This window comes from Puma concolor, chromosome C1 (genome assembly GCF_028749965.1).
Source record: "Puma concolor isolate L17-30 chromosome C1, mPumCon1.1.hap2, whole genome shotgun sequence".
Lineage (NCBI taxonomy): Eukaryota > Metazoa > Chordata > Mammalia > Carnivora > Felidae > Puma > Puma concolor.
In genome coordinates, this window is record NC_141674.1 from 123,617,701 (window position 1) to 123,639,078 (window position 21,378).

The 21,378-nt window shown below is 37.1% G+C and overlaps 1 pseudogene; it reads right to left on the reverse strand.

Annotated features, from left to right (window-relative positions):
- Positions 1-19,570: 19,570 nt before the first annotated feature.
- Positions 19,571-20,822, reverse strand: LOC112871952 (nucleophosmin pseudogene; annotated as a pseudogene).
- Positions 20,823-21,378: the final 556 nt, after the last annotated feature.

Consider the following 21,378-nt stretch of genomic DNA (forward strand, 5'->3'; position numbering starts at 1 on the left):
ATCAAACAATCTCCCACAAATCCCCATGATAATTTTTGTGTTAGAAGAAAAAGAGTACAAAAAGTGTAACAAGAAAGGTCAACTGGGAAAGATATGGGTTCTCACTAGCTTACAAATTGAGTCTTCCAGAAAGCAATCAGCATGACATCCTCCCCATTTCTCTGCCTCATATTTCATCTGTTATCTCCTGAAGCTGGGAAGGAGCCTGTGATTTCAAATTTTACAAATGGAACATAATCAGAAAGTGTTGACATAAATATGCAGTCACAGAGTATCAACACAAACAATTCAGTCACACAAAGAACAGTTACCTAATTTATCTATCCAAACCCTCTTTGTAGGGAGAATGGGAGAGAGAGGTAAGAAGGGAGAAAAAGACAGACAGAGGAAACTTATATTCCAGAAAGAAAACATGATAATTCTATCATTTCCATTAACACTGTTTCTCTTTGAATGCTTTTTTGGTCTGTTTTTAAGTGTGACCTTGAATCCCAATAAATAGAAAATTCATAAATACAGATTTATATAAATTATATTCAAAAAATAAGATATCTATTTGGAAAATATAAGCTTGAATGCTTTTCACTCATCATACACAAAAATACACAACAATAGAGGGGTATCAGCAAGGCGGCCAAACAAGATGTCCCCCTCATGCATACCCTATGAGCAACAATAACGTGGCATTCATCCACAGATAAAAATGACTTCCTGGGGTTTTAAGAGCCAGGTAGGAGAATGTGGAACCCAAGTGAAGGTCAAAACTGAGGAGAGCCATTATGAGAAGGCAGATTTGCTCCCAGGTGGCTGACACGCCAAGTAAATTTGCAGCTACATATTCAGAAACAGTTCTATTTCCCTAAGGACTTTACCACACCATTATTTGTCTTGGTCCTGTCACTAGCACAACATGCCAAGGGACCTGGGAGGAGTTACCTCACTCGTGTGTGTTGGGTAAAAGACGTTCAAGATTTGGTCACAGTTTTAGACCCTGAAGTGGCTCGTGAATGAGCTTCAGCTCCTCTTGACCACAGTCTTGGAGCCCCTGGAGGTAAAGCTGCCAAATTTAGTCAGATCATAGATTCTGCAAGGGCCCTGTAACTGGGCTCCAAACTATCTCTGCCACAGTGTGTGAACAGTCCTTTTAATACAGTAACCTATGCCACTGGAGATCTTGAAAGGGCCCTATACTTGGTTCCCCTCACAACCAAAGTCTGACAGTAGACCTGCCAATCCAGGGACCCAGCAGGAGACAATCTCGTTTGCAATCCCAGAGATCCTGAAGGGGCTTAGAGTCAACTCAAGCCCTTCCAAGCCAACATTTATCAAAATCACTTAAAATGATAAACACCTACATTTAGGGAAAAAAAGGAAGATCTGAAATCAATAACCTAACTTTATACCTCAAGATATAGAAAAAATATAATCTAAGTCCCAAAGTAGCATAAGGAAGGATATAATAGAGATTAGAGAAGAAATAAATAATGAGACTGAAGAGACAACAGAAAAAAAAATCAATAAAACAAAGAGTTGGGGTTTTGTTTGTTTGTTTGCTTTGAAAAAATAAACAAAATTGACTAACTTTTGGCTGTACCAAAAAAGAAAAGAAGAGAGAAGACTCAAATAGATAAAATCAGAAATGAGAGAGAAGATATCACAGCTGACAGGGCAGAAATACAAAGAATTACAAGATGTTATCATAATTATGAACAACAAAACTAAAAGAAATGGATAAATTCCTAGAAACATACAAACTCCATGACTGAACCTTGAAGAAGTATAAAAAATGAACAGATCCATAAAAACTAAGGAGAATGAAGCAGTTTTCAAAAAATTCCCAAAAAGAGGGGCGCCTGGGTGGCTCAGTCAGTTAAGCATCCGACTTCAGCTCAGGTCGTGATCTTGTGGTCCGTGAGTTTGAGCCCCGCGTCGGGCTCTGTGCTGACAGGTCAGAGACTGGAGCCTGTTTCAGACTCTGTGTCTCCCTCTCTCTGACCCTCCCCCATTCATGTTCTGTCTCTCTCTGTCTAAAAATAAATAAACATTAAAAAAAAATCCCAAAAATAAAAGCCCAGGACCCAGATGGTTTCATGGGTGAATTCTACCAAACACTTAAACTCATGCCAATCCTTCTTAAACTCTTCCAAAATACTGAAGAGGATTAAACACTTCTAAGCTCATTTTACAAGGGCAACATTACCCTAATACCAAAGACATTTAAGGATTACAAACCAAGAAAACTACAGGCCAATATTCCTGATGAATATAAATGCAAAAATTCTTAACAAATACCAGTAACCTGGAAAGAGCCTAAATGTTCATCAACTGATGAATGGATAAAGACATTGTGGTTTATATACACAATGGAATACTACTTGGCAATGAGAAAGAATGAAACATGGCCTTTTGTAGCAATGTGGATGGAGCTGGAGAGTGTTATGCTAAGTGAAATAAGTCATACAGAGAAAGACAGATACCTTATGTTTTCACTCTTATATGGATCCTGAAAAACTTAACAGAAGACCATGGGGGAGGGGAAGGAAAAAAAAAGTTAGAGAGGGAGAGAGCCAAACCATAAGAGACTCTTAAAAACTGAGAATAAACTGAGGGTTGATGGGGGGTGGGAGGGAGAGGAGGGTGGGTGATGGGCATTGAGGAGGGCACCTGTTGGAAGGAGCACTGGGTGTTGTATGGAAACCAATTTGACAATAAATCTCATATTAAAAAATAAAAATAAAAAAAATAAAAACAAAAAACAAATACTAGTAACCTGAATTCAGTAACACATTACAAAGATCATACACCACAATCAAGTGGGATTTATTACTGGGATTCAAAAACAGTTCCACATACACTAATTAATAGACATGACACACCACATTAATAGAATGAGGGATAAAAATCATATCATTCTCTCAAGAGATGCAGAAAAAATGTTTGACAGAATTTAACATCCTTCCGTGGTAAAATATCTCAATCAATTGGTATAGAAAGAACATATTTCAATGTAAAAAAGGCCATAAATGAAGAACCCACAGCTAACAATGTACTCAACAGTGAAAAGTTGGAAGTTTTCCTCGAAAATCAGGAATAAGACAAGGGTGCCCACTTTCATCTCTCCCATTTAACACAGGATTGGAAGTCCTAACCAGAGCAACTGGACAATAACAAGAAATAATAGGCGTCCAGATAGGAAAAAGCGTAAAATTGTCTCCGACTGCATATGATATGATCTTATGCAAAGATAATACTAAAGACTCCACCATAAAACTATTACAACAATAAATGAATTCAGTAAATTTTCAGTATACAAAATCTGTTTTATTACTCTATACTAACAACAAACTACCTGAAAGAGAGAGAAAAAAATACAATAATATTAAAACTATAAAATACTTATTAGGAATGTATTTAACCAAGGACGTGAAAGATGGGTACACTGAACCTGTAAGACAATGATGAAGAAATTAAAGAAGACATAGATAAATGAAGAGCAATCCTGTGTTCATGTATCAGAAAATTTAAAATGTTTAAATTTTACATACTACCCAAAGTAATCTACAAATTCAGTGCAATCCCCATTAAAATCTCAAAGTCATTTTTCACAGAAAATAATCCTAAAATTTGCATGGAGTTACAAAAGACCCTGAACAGTCAAAGCAATCTGGAGAAAGAAGAACAAAGCTGGGAACATCACAATTCTTGATTTCAAAGTATATTACAAAACTATAGCAATCCAACCAGTACATACAGTAGTGGCACAGAAAACGATACATAGACCAATGAAACAGAATTCAAGAGTCCAGAAGTGTACCCATACACATGTGATCAACTAATATTTGACAAGAGAACCAATAATACTCACTCAATTGGGGAAAAGATATTTTCAATAAATGATGTTGGGAAACTGAATATCCCCATACAAAAGAACAAAATTGGACTCTTTTCTCACACCACCCTCAAAAATTAACAGGAAATAGATTAAATATTTAATTTAAGACTAGAAGAAAACATAGAGAAAATCTCCTTGATAATTGTTTGGATATGGCACCAAAAGCACAGCTAACAAAAGCAAAATTAAACAAGTGGAACTACATAAAACTAAGAAGCTTCTATGCAAGAAAGGAAAGAATCAATAAAATGAAGAGCAGCCTGTGAAGTAAAAGAAAATATTTGCAAGCCGTGTATAAGGTAAATGGTTAATGTTGAAAATATATAAAGAACTCATATAACTCAATTGCAAAAAGATTAATAATCACATTGAAAATGGGCAGAGGACTTGAATAGACATTTTTCCAAAGATAATAAAAACACGGCCAAAATGTTCATAAAAAGGTGCTCAATATCACTAATCCTCGGAGAAATGTAGATCAAAACCACAATGAGACACCTCAAACCTGCTTGAATGACTTCTATAAAAAGAGAAGAAATAACAAGTGCTGGTGAGGATGCAGAGAAAGAAAACGCTTGTGCATGTTGATGAAAATGTAATTTCATGGTTGCTATGAAAAACAATATGGAGATTCCTCAAAAAGTAAAAAATAGAACACCATATGATCTAGAAATCCCATTCTCTATCTATCCATGTATTCTAGGTGTATCTGAAGGATATGAAATCACTATCTCAAAGAGATGTCTGCACCCTAATGTTCACTGCAGTATTATTCACAATAGCCAAGACATGGAAACAGTCTAAGTCCATCAATGGATGAGTTAGTAAAGAAAATATGAAATATATAAAGAGATGTAAAGAGATAAATATAATGGAATATTAATCAGCTATTTAAAAAAAGGAAATCAAGTCATTCAAAACAACGATGAGATGGACTGTGAGAGTATTATGTTAAGCAAGATAAGTGAGATAGCCAAAGACAAAAAGCTGAACTCATAGAAAACAGAAAAAAAAAATTGTGGTTGCCAGGGGCCAGCAGGTAGAGCAAATGGGAAGATATTGGTCAAAGGGGATGAAACTCCAATTATAAGATGAGTAAGTTCTGGGGATCTAATGTACAGCATGATGACTATAGTTCACCATTACTGTATTATATAGTTAGAAGTTACTAAGAGAGAAGATCTTAAACTGTTGTCACTACAAAAAATGTAATTATGTAAGATGATGAATGTATTCCCTGACTTTATTGTGGTAATCAATTTTGCAGTGTATATATATATATCAAATCATCACACTGTATACTTTAAAGTCATACAATGTTATGTGTTAATTATATTTTAATATAACTGGTAAATTTTTTAATATAAAAAAAATTTCCAGGGGCGCCTGGGTGGCGCAGTCGGTTAAACGTCCGACTTCAGCCAGGTCACGATCTCGCGGTCCGGGAGTTCGAGCCCCGCGTCAGGCTCTGGGCTCATGGCTCAGAGCCTGGAGCCTGTTTCCGATTCTGTGTCTCCCTCTCTCTGCCCCTCCCCCGTTCATGCTCTGTCTCTCTCTGTCCCAAAAATTAATAAACGTTGAAAAAAAAATAAAAAAAAAATTTCCAGAAATAAATTGATGATCAAACTTTCTAAAATGTATACACATGCACACACACCAAAAATTCTCTAAATGAGAATTAAAGGAAATTATAGAAAAAATACATGTATACCTTTAAGAATAAACAAAAATTTTAAATTCAGAAGTAATATCCATACTAGAAAATGTAAATAAATGTGCATGATAAAAAAAATATCGTTACAATTTAAGTGAGAGACAGTTGAACATATTTTCAGTTATCTATACAAGATCTTAAAAAGTAAAATTCTTACAAACAAAATTGTTCAATTTCAAAAAGCAAAGAATATAAATGGTCTTATTATAGAATATGAAATAAAAATTACCAATGAAATATGCAAAGATGTTCAACTTTTCCAGTAACCCAAACATGAAAAACTTCTACAAAAGACATCTTTCTTTTGTGTGTTTTTATCTATCAGAATGCCAAATATACAAGTTTATTAAAAACATTTTTGGCAAATAAGAATTTATAGAAATAGCCAATTCTCATATGTGATGGTAAAAATATAAATTAATATAGGCAATATGGAAGACAATTTGGTAGTGTCTGCAAATTTTCAATTATGTACCTCCTGTGTTACTGAAATTACACTTCTACATATCTACCCTAGAAAACCATGAGACATGTATCCAGAAGCCAGAAATAAAAAAATATTCACTTTGTCAAGAAAAAAAAAACAGCAAAATAAATTATTAAATGATAAAAATAACCCCAATGCCTGCTAATGGATGAATAGCTGAATAACCTAAACTAATGAACTAAATAAATATTACAGTGGTTAATACTATGTAGCTGTTGAAATGATCAGATTTATATGTGTACCAATATTCCAACACTCCAAGACCTATTGTTTAGTGCAGAAAACAAGCTACTGAAAATTCTTGCATAATAATTCAATTCATGTAAAAATTTAAAAAAATAAGGGCTCCTGGGTGACTCAGTCTGTTAAGCATCCGACTTTAGCACAAGTCATAAGATCTCACAGTTCGTGGGTTCAAGCCCTGCATTGGGCTCTGTGGGCTCTGTGCTGGCAGCTTGGAGCCTGGAGACTGCTTCAGATTCTTTGTCTCCCTCTCCCTCTCCCTCTCCCCTGCTTGCCCTCGGTCTCTGTCTGTCTCTCAAATAAAACAAACAAACATTACAAAAATTAAAAAATAAGACGAAAATAAAAACATGTCATACTATGTAATTTCTGTAAGTGAATAGGTATTTGAAAGGATTCATATTAACTGATAATAATTAATACCTCTTAAGAGGATAGCTTAAAGGTAGTGACCAAATAGGTTATCAGTCTTAATTGTAGTGTTTGATTTTTTTTTTTTTTTTGCCAAGATAATGTATCTATTAGTACTAAATAAATTAACTACAAATTTGAGTATCAACTTCGTGACAGGCACTAAACTAGCCTTTGTTGAATAAATGGATGGAAGGAAGGAAAATGTTAGGCACGGAAAGAGGGAGAATGAATGGAAGGAAAAAAGGATGTATGTGTGTAGTAAGTGGAGGCCCGGGCAAAGGTTTTGGACCTTTGGATCATACAATAGATGGGGACATATCAAAGGTTTTTCTATATTGGGGAACTACATGATCAACATTGTCCTGTGGGAGGCCAGCTGTCTGCAAGATGGGGAAGCATGGAGAGAAAGAGGAAAGAGACAGAAGTTCAGTCCTGAAAATGCAGGGATGAGTGATGACAGAGATTTAAGCAAGCTCAAATGCTTATGAAGAGTAGCAAGTAGAGAGGGAGCAGCTGATTCCAAGAAAGGAGAAACATAATAGTGCAGGGCTCTATAGTGCAGGGAAGTGCAGGAAAGAAGATCCTGAAAAGAGTGAAGATACTATCCTTACACAGAAGAGAGGACACATCCTCCCTCATAGCAAGTGAAAAGAATGAACAGAAAGAAATGGAGATGCAAGGCACTGATGACGATGCAGTGGCAGGAACACAGGGCAGTATGTGTGCAGCCATGTGATTTTCCCCCGCAGGGTTTTGCAGGCTAGGTGCAGGTAGGAGATAACAAGATCTTGGACTCATCTTGGGGATGTGCCACGTGGGTGCAAATATAGTCATATTTCAGAGATCCCCATATGGGACAGGAGTAAAATAAAAAGCCCCAAAGTCTGAAAAGTATATGGGAATGCAGTAAAGAGGAAGAGCAAAGGATGGGGTGAAAGTTTTTCTCTCTCATGCTTTTTTGTTTTTGTTTTTTTAAAGCAGTTATTTAATGGGAATGTTCTACATTCTGGGCATTGTTCTAAGGCTGAGGTGACTTACAGAAAAGGCAGAAAAAATTCTTATTCTTATGGACCTTATGATGTAGTGGGAGGCACAGAGATAAATGTGTAAACTAAATATGTAAACAAGAAAAAAACATGTTTTCATAGGACTAAAACTATGTAGGAAATAAAAGCTACTTGCTAGAAAGAGTGGTTAGTGAGTATTTTAACAGAACTCTGAGAAGAACGCATTTGAGCAAAAATCTAAATAATGCAAAAGAGGCAGCCAAGCAAAGATCTAAGAGAAATGTTTCAGGCAGAAGGAAAAAAAAATAGTACAAAAGCCTGAGGCTGGACTAAGCTTGGCCTCTTCAAAGAAAGGAGATAGAAAAATTCCTGTAACTAGAGTATAGTGATTAAAGGGGAGGGATAGGAAATAGGATCTAAGAGGTCAGTAGGGAGCAAATTGTACAGAGCTTTCAAAGAGTATAGATAATGTCCTATTGGCAACAGGAAGCCAATGGAGAGTTATAAGAAGGTGGTGATAGGATCTGATTTAGTCTCTAAGAAAAGCAGAGGAGCAAAAGTCAAGCTGGTAGCCAAATAAGAGAATACTGAGAGGTCCAGGTGTGATAAAATGGCAGCCAGAATGACTATGATAGTGGTAAAAGTGGCAAGTGGTGTTTGGATGCAGGGTAAGTTTTGGAAACAACACCAATAGGACTTGCTTATGCATCTGATATGAAGAAACAAGGCAAATAATTGAGAAAAAGATATAATTCAGTAGAGAGGTGGAAGGACAGGAAGTTAAGTAGAATGTGCAAATGTAAAATAATAGAAGTATCTGTTACATGAGAAAGAAAATTTCAACATGTTGTCATTGAGGAGGGTGATTAGTCTGAAATAATGATGAAGGCCATTGTTTAAGAGGTCAAACTGAAAGAGTGGTTTCTGTGATGAGATATCACATGGGGTGGTAGCAGGGCTTGGCATGAATAAAGGCAATAATTGAGAAGCTAAAATATTTAATGAATTGAGGGGAGAGGTAGGAGAGTGGTAGTTACTAGATGATAAAAGCCCCAGATAAGCAAAACTTCTTATATAGAGGTGAAAATTAATGAGTTATATGTAGGAATGGGGAGTGGGTTTTATTCAAATCCTTACACAAGGTATATAGCATTGGGAAATCAGAAATCTTAGTGTAAGAAAGTACAGAGAAAGTGAGTCAGGCCAGAGAGAAATCACGTGGTCAGGGAAGCAGCTGAGAATACAACATTGGTTTTCACTGAATCTCTCAGTGGCAAGCAGTATTGAAATTCAGAGGGAGTCTAATGTGGACCCTGAGAAACTTAACAGAAGACCATGGGGAAGGGGAAGGGGGGAAAAAGTTACAGAGAAGGATGGAGGCAAACCATAAGAGACTCTTAAAAACTAAGAATAAAGTGATTGTTGAAGGGGGATGGAAGGGAGGGGAAAGTGGGTGATGGGCATTGAGGAGGGCACTTGTTGGGATGAGCACTGGGTGTCATATGGAAACCAATTTGACAATACATTTGATATTTAAAAAAATAAACAAATAAACTTGGAAAAAAATGAATTCAGAGAGAGAAAAATAGGATGCAAATTTGGTAGAGCATGTGGGTAGGTGAACACGCCAGTGGGTGGATGGTCCTAGAGATTTGTATCTTGCAGTGTGACTGAGAGTAACAGGGATAAAACAAGAGTGAGTTTATCTGGCTATGATATTTAGAAAACAATGTGAAGTCAGCTCTTAAGCAGATGAAAGTGCTTTTGCAAGAATGAAAAATGTCGTGAAAATTATCCAAGGGATTGGTTTTTCTGAACCTATCCAAAAACCAGGGGCATCCATAGCGAGCCTGGAACTTAGGAACAGAGGAGCAGTGGCTGGGTGGGCAGGTTGCACTTGAGGGATGAATTCTGAGGCATGATGAACAATATGGTATAGTCGTATAGTCACAGCTAGCAGAAGAGGGACATTTATAACGTAAATAGGGAAACAGAATGTAAGGACAGCAAAAAAGAGAGTCCTGGAGGATAGCAAATTTGTTATCATGAAGAGGGGAGAATCTAAGCATGGAAGACCACCATCACTCTAAGGAAGGGAGAAGTTGGTAAAGGAACACAAAAAAATGAGATCTATGCACAAAGAGGTGGTAAGGAAAACAACAGTTTCAAAATGAGATACTTGGCAGAATCTGCTATTTCATCAAGGTCCTAATACTTTAGTATCACTAACTATTACATTTACAGAAGGGTAATACACACCTTATGAAAGTCCCAAATGGCTAGTGCCTTGGGTAACCTCTTTTACTTTTGTTCCAGAGAAAGATGGAACATTCTTGTTTTGGATTCAGATCCACACGGACTCCCTTATTCTGCTCAGTTAAAAAGAATGAGTCATGGTGGCATGCATGGCCAACACAAGGCAAAATGAGAAGAAATTTGACACTATATTATACTGAAATCACTAATACCCCCAACACCATACAAGTGACCTGGGATGGGGCCCAGGCCCTAGTAATTTATAAATGTTTATAGTTTAAAAATTCTAATGGAGAGCCAGGGTTGGGAATGACTGACATATACTGAGAGAAATATTTCCAATTCTTTCTTACATAATCATAACAGTGCCATTAGGAAAACTGACAAAATAAGACCAAGAAAGAAAATTATAAACATCTCCAAATGCAAAATTCCAAGCAAAATATTAGCAAATCAGTTTTAATAGCATATTAAAGTTTCAATGAAATGTAATCAACAGAGGTACATTCCAAATTTGATTAGAAATGTGATTACTACACCCTAAAAACAGTAAAGGGAAAAGTATATGGAAAATTGTAATAAATGCCTAATAAATTTTAAAAATAATGTAAGAAACTAGGAGCTAATGGATTATGTACCTTGATAAATACATATAAACACATCTTACCAGCTGATACATATCCTGTTTACTGGTGAAATCCTAAAAGCCTTGCCATCAGAGTCAGGTTTAAGATACTGTTTTTGTGGAGCACCTGGGTGGCTCAGTTGGTTTAATGTGCAACTTTGGCTCAGGTTATGATCTCATGGCTCGTGAGTTCGAGTCCCACCTTGGACTCTGTGCTGACAGCTTGGAGCCTGGAGCTTGCTTCAGATTCTGTGTCTCCCTCTCTCTCTGCCCCTTCTCCGTGCGTGTGCGCTCTCTCTCTCAAAAATAAATAGATGTTAAAAAAAATGTTTAATATACAAAATACCCTATCTTTGTGGTACATAAATAGTAGCAGTTTAGAAATGAAATTTTAAAAATATCCCATTCATAATATCAACAGTAAAAAAAAAAATCTTGAAAATGCCTTTACTGGATCCTGGGAAGATGGCGGCATAGGAGGACACTGGGCTCACCGCACGTCCTGCTGATCACTTAGATTCCACCTATACCTGCCTAAATAACCCAGAAAACTGCCAGAAGACTAGCAGAACAGAGTCTCCGGAGCCAAGCGCAGACGAGAGGCCCACGGAAGAGGGTAGGAAGGGCGGCGAGGCGGTGCGCACTCCACGGACTGGCGGGAGGGAGCTGGGGCAGAGGGGCGGCCTGCTGGCCAAGCAGTGCCACCGAGTCTGGCTTGCAAAAGTGGAGGGGCCGGAGGGAGTGTGTTCCAACAGCAAGCGGGACTTGACATCTGGAAGGTTATAAGCTAACAGCTCTGCTCGGAGAACGGGAGGGCTAGAGGACAACGGGAGGGAGAGTTGTTGAGCCCCAGACGACAGAGCTCAGCTTGGCGGGGAACAAAGGTGCTCACCAGTGCCATCTCCCTCGCCCATCCCCCAGCCAAAATCCCAAAGGGAACCAGTTCCTGCCAGGGAACTTGCTTGCACCACGCAAACACCCAATGCTGTGCTTCTGCGGATCCATCCCTCCGGCGGGTCTGACTCCTTCCTGGTGCCTCCCTCCCGGTGCCGCAGGGCCCCTCCCAAAGCGGATCTCCAAAGGAAAAGTGAGCTGTGCCTGCCCCTCCCGCCCCTGAGCACCTTGCCGATCCACCCCAGCTAATACCCCAGATCCCCAGCACTACAAGCCTGGCAGTGTGCAAGTAGCCCAGACGGGCCACCCCACCCCACAGTGAATCCCGCTCCTAGGAGAGGGGAAGAGAAGGCACACACCAGTCTGACTGTGGCCCCAGCAGTGGGCTGGGGCAGACATCAGGTCTGACTGCAGCGCCCACCAATGCAAGTTATTCAAGATAGCACGGGGGAAGTGCCCCGCAGTCCTGCACCACTCCAGGGACTATCCAAAATGATGAAACGGAAGAATTCCCCTCAAAAAAACATCCAGGAAATAACAACAGCTAATGAACTGATCAAAAATGATTTAAACAATATAACAAAAGGGAATTTAGAAAAATAGTCATAAAATTAATCGCTGGGCTTGAAAACAGTATAAAGGACAGCAGAGAATCTCTTGCTACAGAGATCAAGGGACTAAGGAACAGCCAGGAGGAGCTAAAAAATGCTATCATTGAGTTGCAAAATAAAATGGAGACAACTACGGCTCGGATTGAAGAGGCAGAGGAGAGAATAGGTGAACTAGAATATAAAATTATGGAAAAAGAAGAAGCTGAGAAAAAGAGAGATAAAAAAAATCCAGGAGTATGAGGGGAAATTAGAGAACTAAGTGATGCACTAAAGAGAAATAACATACGCATAATTGGTATTCCAGAGAAGGAAGAGAGAGGGAAAGGTGCTGAAGGTGAAATTGAAGAAATCATAGCTGAGAACTTCCCAAATCTGGGGAGGGAAAAAAGCATTGAAATCCAAGAGGCACAGAGAACTCCCTTCAGACGTAACTTGAATCGATCTTCTGCACAACATATCATAGTGAAACTGGCAAAATACAAGGATAAAGAGAAAATTCTGAAAGCAGCTAGGGATAAATGTGCTCTAACATATAAAGGGAGACCAGTAAGACTCGTGACAGATCTCTCTACTGAAACTTGGCAGGCCAGAAAGGAATGGCAGGAAATCTTCAGTGTGATGAACAGAAAATATATGCAGCCGAGAATCCTTTATCCAGCAAGTCTGTCATTTAGAATAGAAGGAGAGATAAAGGTCTTCCCAAACAAACAAAAACTGAAGGAATTTGTCACCACTAAACCAGCCCTACAAGAGATCCTAAGGGGGATCCTGTGAGACAAAGTACCAGAGACATCGCCACAAGCAAGAAACCTACGGACATCACAATGACTCTAAACCCATATCTTTCTATAATAACACTGAGTGTAAATGGACTAAATGCTCCAACCAAAAGACATAGAGTATCAGAATGGATAAAAAAAAAAAAAGACCCATCTATTTGCTGTCTACAAGAGATTAATTTTAAACCTGAGGACACCTTCAGATTGAGAGTGAGTAGATGGAGAACTACTTATCATGCCACTGGAAGTCAAAAGAAAGATGCAGTAGCCATACTTATATCAGACAAACTAGACTTTAAATTAAAGGCTGTAACAAGAGATGAAGAAGGGCATTATATAATAATCACAGGGTCTATCCATCAGGAAGAGCTAACAATTATAAATGTCTATGCGACAAATACAGAAGCCCCTAAATATATAAAACAATTACTCACAAACATAAGCAACCTTATTGATAAGAATGTGGTAATTGCAGGGGACTTTAACACTCCACTAACAGAAATGGATAGATCATCTAGACACACGGTCAATAAAGAAACAAGGGCCCTGAATGAGACATTGGATCAGATGGACTTGACAAATATATTTAGAACTCTGCATCCCAAAGCAACAGAATATACTTTCTTCTCGAGTGCACATGGAACATTCTCCAAGATAGATCACATACTGGGTCACAAAACAGCCCTTCATAAGTATACAAGATTTGAAATCATACCATGCATACTTTCAGACGACAATGCTATGAAGCTTGAAATCAACCACAGGAAAAAGTCTGGAAAACCTCCCAAAGCATGGAGGTTAAAGAACACCCTACTAAAGAATGAATGGGCCAGCCAGGCAATTAGAGAAGCAATTAAAAAATATATGGAAACAAATGAAAATGAAAATACAAGAATCCAAACGCTTTGGGATGCAGCGAAGGCAGTCCTGAGAGGAAAATACATTGCAATCCAGGCCTATCTCAAGAAACAAGAAAAATCACAAATACAAAATCTAACAGCACACCTAAAGGAAATAGAAGCAGAACAGCAAAGATAGCCTAAACCCAGCAGAAGAAGAGAAATAATAAAGATCAGAGCAGAAATAAACAATATAGAATCTAAAAAAAACTGTAGAGCAGATCAACGAAACCAAGAGTTGGTTTTTTGAAAAAATAAACAAAATTGACAAACCTCTAGCCAGGCTTCTCAAAAAGAAAAGGGAGATGACCCAATAGATAAAATCATGAATGAAAATGGAATTATTACAACCAATCCCTCAGAGATACAAGCAATTATCAGGGAATACTATGAAAAATTATATGCCTACAAACTGGACAACCTGGAAGAAATGGACAAATTCCTGAACACCCACACGCCTCCAAAACTCAATCAGGAGGAAATAGAAAGCTTGAACAGACCCATAACCAGTGAAGAAATTGAATCAGTCATCAAAAATCTCCCAACAAATAAGAGTCCAGGACCAGATGGCTTCCCAGGGGAGTAGCAGAGATAATACCTATCCTTCTCAAGCTATTCCAAAAAATAGAAAGGGAAGGAAAACTTCCAGACTCATTCTATGAAGCCAGTATTACTTTGATTCCTAAACCAGACAGAGACCCAGTAAAAAAAGAGAATTACAGGCCAATATCCCTGATGAATATGGATGCAAATTCTCAGTAAGATACTGGCAAATCGAATTCAACAGCATACAAAAAGAATTATTTACCATGATCAAGTGGGATTCATTCCTGGGATGCAGGGCTGGTTCAACATTCGCAAATCAATCAATGTGATACATCACATTAATGAAAGAAAAGATAAGAACCGTATGATCCTGTCAATCGATGCAGAAAAGGCCTTTGACAAAATTCAGCAACGTTTCTTAATAAAAACCCTCGAGAAAGTCGAGATAGAAGGAACATACTTAAAGATCATAAAAGCCATTTGTGAAAAGCCCACAGCTAACATCATCCTCAACGGGGAAAAACTGAGAGCTTTTTCCCTGAGATCAGGAACACAACAGGTATGCCCACTCTCACCGCTATTGTTTAACATAGTGTTGGAAGTTCTAGCACCAGCAATCAGACAACAAAAGGAAATCAAAGGCATCAAAATTGGCAAAGATGAAGTTAAGCTTTCACTTTTTGCAGATGACATGATATTATACATGGAAAATCCGATAGACTCCACCAGAAGTCTGCTAGAACTGATACATGAATTTAGCAAAGTTGCAGGATATAAAATCAATGTACAGAAATCAGTTGCATTCTTATACACTAATAATGAAGTAATAGAAAGACAAATAAAGAAACTGATCCTATTCACAATTGCACCAAGAAGCATAAAATACCTAGGAATAAATCTAACCAAAGATGTAAAAGATCTGTATGCTGAAAACTATAGAAAGCTTATGAAGGAAATTGAAGAAGATATAAAGAAATGGAAAAACATTCCATGTTCATGGAGTGGAAGAATAAATATTGTCAAAATGTCAATACTACCCAAAGCTATCTACACATTCAATGCAATCCCAATCAAAATTGCATCAGCATTCTTCTCGAAACTAGAACAAGCATTCCTAAAATTCATATGGAACCACAAAAGGCCCTGAAGAGCCAAAGTAATTTTGAAGAAGAAGACCAAAGCAGGAGGCATCACAATCCCAGACTTTAGTCTCTACTACAAAGCTGTAATCATCAAGACAGCATAGTATTGGCACAAAAACAGACACATAGACCAATGGAATAGAATAGAAACCCCAGAACTAGACCCACAAATGTATGGCCAACTAATCTTTGACAAAGCAGGAAAGAATATCCAATGGAAAAAAAGACAGTCTCTTTAACAAATGGTGCTGGGAGAACTGGACAGCAACATGCAGAAGGTTGAAACTAGACCACTTTCTTACACCATTCACAAAAACAAACTCAAAATGGATAAAGGACCTGAATGTGAGACAGGAAACCATCAAAACCCTAGAGGAGAAAGCAGGAAAAGACCTCTCTGACCTTAGCCGTAGCAATTTCTTATTTGACACATCCCCAAAGGAATGGGAATTAAAAGCAAAAATGAACTACTGGGACCTTATGAAGATTAAAAAGCTTCTGCACAGCAAAGGAAACAACCAACAAAACTAAAAGGCAACCAACAGAATGGGAAAAGATATTTGCAAATGACATATCGGACAAAGGGCTAGTATCCAAAATTTATAAAGAGCTCACCAAACTCCACACCCGAAAAACAAATAACCCAGTGAACAAACGGGCAGAAAACATGAATAGACACTTCTGTAAAGAAGACATCTGGATGGCCAACAGGCACATGAAAAGATGCTCAACGTTGCTCCTCATCAGGGAAATAGAAATGAAAACCACACTCAGATATCACCTCACGCCAGTCAGAGTGGCCAAAATGAACAAATCAGGAGACTATAGATGCTGGAGAGGATGTGGAGAAACGGGAACCCTCTTGCACTGTTGGTGGGAATGCAAATTGGTGCAGCCACTCTGGAAAACAGTGTGGAGATTCCTCAGAAAATTAAAAATAGACCTACCCTATGACCCAGCAATAGCACTGCTAGGAATTTACCCAAGGGATACAGGAGTACTGATGCATAGGGGCACTTGTACCCCAATGTTTATAGCAGCACTCTCAACAATAGCCAAATTATGGAAAGAGCCTAAATGTCCATCAACTGATGAATGGATAAAGAAATTATGGTTTATATACACAATGGAGTACTACGTGGCAATGAGAAAGAATGAAATATGGCCCTTTGTAGCAACACGAATGGAACTGGAGAGTGTTATGCTAAGTGAAATAAGCCATACAGAGAAAGACAGATACCCTATGGTTTCACTCTTATGTGGATCCTGAGAAACTTAACAGAAACCCATGGGGGAGGGGAAGGAAAAAAAAAAGAGGTTAGAGTGGAAGAGAGCCAAAGCATAAGAGACTCTTATAAACTGAGAACAAACTGAGGGTTGATAGGGGGGTGGGAGGGAAGGGAGGGTGGGTGATGGGTATTGAGGAAGGCACTTTTTGGGATAAGCACTGGGTGTTGTATGGAAACCAATTTGACAATAAACTTCATATATTGAAAAAAAAAAAGAACAACCCATAAGTTTAACTCTGCTTCAATCAATAAATATTCAACAACTAGTAAAAAAAAAAAAAAGAAAATGCCTTTACTAAAAATATACAAGACTTATATGAATAAAGTTACAAGACTGTGGAAGCAAGAAGAAAAGTTTAAAAAAATGGTGAAATGCAGATTCCATTTTGTATCATGTCAGTTTTCTATAAACCAATTAGTAAATTTAGTGTAAGCTCAGTGAAAATTTCAATGAGTATACATCTGTGTGTCACTCTGTGTTTAAATTTGCAATGTGTCAAAATATTTTTTAATGTTTATTTATTCTGGGAGAGACAGAGAGAGCTTGAGTTGGCGAGAGGCAGAGAGGGAGACAGAAAATCCCAAGCAGGCTCTGCACTGAAAGGTTCTGCTCTCCCTCATGTGGGGCTCTAACTCATGAACCGTGAGATCATGACCCAAGCAGAAATCAAGAGCACACACACACATACACACAGAATAATGAAAAATAACTTATCCTAAATGATATTAAAACATATAACAAAAGAACCAAAATTACAACAAGATCTTGTAGATGCAAGACTAGAATAACCACTGGAAAAATTTTTTGGAAGTTTAAATATACCCAGGACATAATGATAATCAGAATACAGGAAAACAAGTATTTCAAATGGATAAGTGAAAGATGGATTATTCAAAAAGTGCTATTGGGATAACTTCCAGCCATTACGTAATAAGCCAGTGCTCTCTTACTTCACCAAAATAAATTCCACACGATCTATGATTTAAATATAAAAATATGTATAAAATATTGGAAAATGTGAGGAAAGGTGTGTGTGATATAAATCTTAAAACAAAATATTGACAGATTTTACCACATAAAATTTTTAAATGGCACAGTAAAAAGCACCACAGAAAATGTTAAGGGAAAACAAAAATGTAAACGTTATATGGAACAAACTGACATAATGATATATTTTAAAAAAGATGCCTTACAACCCAATAGAAAGACGAGCAAAAAGTATGAACATAAGATGTAGGGAAAAAATTGAGAAGTAATAAATATATGTGGATATAATCACCTTCATTAATTATCAAGTAATGCAAATTTAAAGGTTTTTTTTTCATATATCAAACTTGAAGATATTCCAGAGATGATTTATAAACCATTTTTTGGATAGACAGAGAAAAGAGAATTTTTTTTTGCAGAAAATATAAATTAGCCTAACCTCTCTGGAGATTAATTTAGTCATATTTAGCCAAATTTAAATCACTTCGAACTCTAAGACTTTATCATATATAATTATCCATGTATGAAAACAATGTGTGTGCCTACATGTGTAATAGAGTGTGTATGTACATACATAAATATACAAAAACATATATATACACACATATATACATGCACTTACAAATGTCCATTGATGCATTGTTTGTGAAAGCCAAAAGTGAGAGAAGACTGATTTAGTCTTCTTTCACTCATCCATACTATGGAATATTATATAAAAATAAGAGACGAAACAGATCTCTCTGCATTCAATGGAAAGATACCCATGGCATATTTGTTAGTCTGAAATACATTCTGCAGAACAGTATGCACAGCATGATCTGATTTATGTCCTAATTAATATTTACATGTGTTCTCCTTGATATACAGCTATTTTAAACTTCAATATGGTTAGGATTCTTTTAAGGACATAGATTGATTTTAAAATGAGCTAGCCACAGAAAAAGATTAAAAGGTGTTTCTTAACTTTGTCCCCAAAACACAGTCTAAATGGAATACTGTTATCAAAAGATTACAATGTACTAATAGACATTACACATTTAAACATATATTGCATGGTTCAGATGGCATCTGTAGGGGCTTCAATGTCTTAAATTAGTTTTTGCTGTGTAAGTCACTGACAATAGTAGTGAAATGGATGATTGGGCAAGAGAAAATGTGTACGTACACAGAGGAAAAAAATGAGTAAAATTATGATACCTTCTATATTCTTTTTTTCTTTCTTCCTAACCTCTTTTATTTCTCTTTACTTCTGTCTCCCTTCCAATATTTATTGCATACCTACTATAAAAGTCAAGCCATGTGAAATAATTGACCTAACTGTTTTTGATGTATAACAAAATCCATTCCCTATGATTTGATCTCATAAATTTTAGTCAATCTTCATTATATTCCTATATGGTGAACATTATTGCCCGCATTTCTCTTTCTCCCTCCCTCCCTCACTCTCTCTCTCACACACACACACACACACACATGCATACATACATGTATATGCACACACATACACACACACACCATTGAGAAAGTTACTTAAGCTTCAAATAATTTATTTTGTATTTTATTAATATACTGAGTTTATTTCACATGTATATTTTTGTCTCCCCATTTCCATTTGTCTGACCACCACTGCTATCATAACATTCCACACATATTTAAAACCAAGCAAAGGTAAAGCTCCATTTTGAAAAACTAAACAGACATTTTGGACAACACATTTTTGGCAATGGGACGTGGATAATAATTATCAGACATGGTATGGAAAGTTGACACTTTGCATTAGTATATCAACTGCTACATAAATGAAATAAGATGGGAAATTTTAACAAACTAAATAAAATATTTCCTTTAAGAGACTCCCTTCACTGCCAGCGACCTTGAATAGCCTCACTGGTCAGTCATCCAGAAGCAACTCTCCACACAATTGATGAACTTGGCTTCCAGGTTAGGAAGACAGCCACCTTTTACTATATTTGCTTACATGTTTGTTTTACTGTCTTCTACAGAACTAAGTTATTTTGGTGTTTTGGGAATGTTTTTGCTGTTTTTTGAAGGATTCTTCACCTTTTGATCTTAGTGTTAATGGTTTTGCATCTTTTTCATTCGGTTTGATTTTTGTGCATTTTTTGGCTTGAGTATTACATATAGTATCACATATACATTTGTTTGCTGAAGTTTTTGCTTCACTTCCTCCTTATCAAAATCATCATCTTCAATATCTTCATCAACATTATCAACTCCAAGTTTTGCTTTTTTCTGTGGAAACTTGCTACCACTTCCAGAAGCAGGTCATTTTCCAGATGTACTTAGGGGGTTCACATGACTCAGCATCTTCCTCTACAGCTACTAAGTCCTGTTCGCTAATATGCATAGACCCCAAACCATACTTAGCCATAAGACCACAGGTGGTGGTGTTTGAGAGCCCCAAGACAAACCAGTGACTGTACCAATATTTTCAAAGTTGTCAGTGAAGTACAATTGGACTGCCTTCACAATTCATTGCCCCTGCTTCCACAATGTACAATTCATCCTCTGCATAAACCCCTATACTGATTGTTTTTAAAGAAAACTTGTGTTCATTTTCATCATTTCCCACTTTAAAGTCAGCTTTTAGTTCACAACAGTTCTTGGGGCTGGAAGTCCAAGATTGGGATGCCATCAGTGGGGGACCCTCCTGCAGGGTGTAGATGTCTCATTGTATCCTTATGGTAAAAGAGGCTTATATTACAAAGAATGTAAATTTCTTGCATAAGAATACACAAGACAGTGCAAGAGCCCACATTAGAAAGAGAAGCTCGTGTGACACCAAATGACAATATTTTATCTTATTTAATGACGTGTTTATGTCATGAATGGTTTGCATTTCTTTGTATTATTGCAGATTATCACTATGTTGTTTTGTTTTAATCATTCACTCATTCTTTGTTCACTCACCATTTATTGAAAACTTTCTGATGGTATGCCAGTAAATGCTTAGTCACATGCTCTCTGGGGAAAAACTCTTTCCCTAACTAATTCTGTATAAGAAATACTCCCACCACGCCTAATGTCAAACTACCAACGCAACACCAAACAGCCTGAACAGTTCTTTAAAGCCTAACAATCAGCTCTCACACACTAGCACGAGGGAGACCCAGCACTCCACATATCACTTTCCATATACCACTATATTCCATATACCACTTTGTTTGGCATTAGGGAAAAAAGAGAAATAATGTGATTTCTGTCTCTGCATAATCCAGGATCTAGAAAAAGAAACCGATAATCAACAACACAAATGATAAATTTTAGAAAAGTAGAATATTTTCAAGTCTGTTGTCTTCCTGACTTTTTCATCTTTTCAGTGACTATTTATAATAATGTTTCCAGTTGAAAGTTATTTTAATCCCTCTCAAAACTATAATATAGGTAATTAAAATTTACCCTAGAGTTTAGCCAGAAAAATATTGTAAACCAAATCTACTTCAAAGCCTTTTATTCATTTCATTTCCAGTGAGTAAAAATTCCTTAATGTTATTTCACCTTGTATATCCTCCCTAATGTGACTTTTACTAGCTCTATAATGAATTAGAAGAGAACTAAATAGTAGTAACTA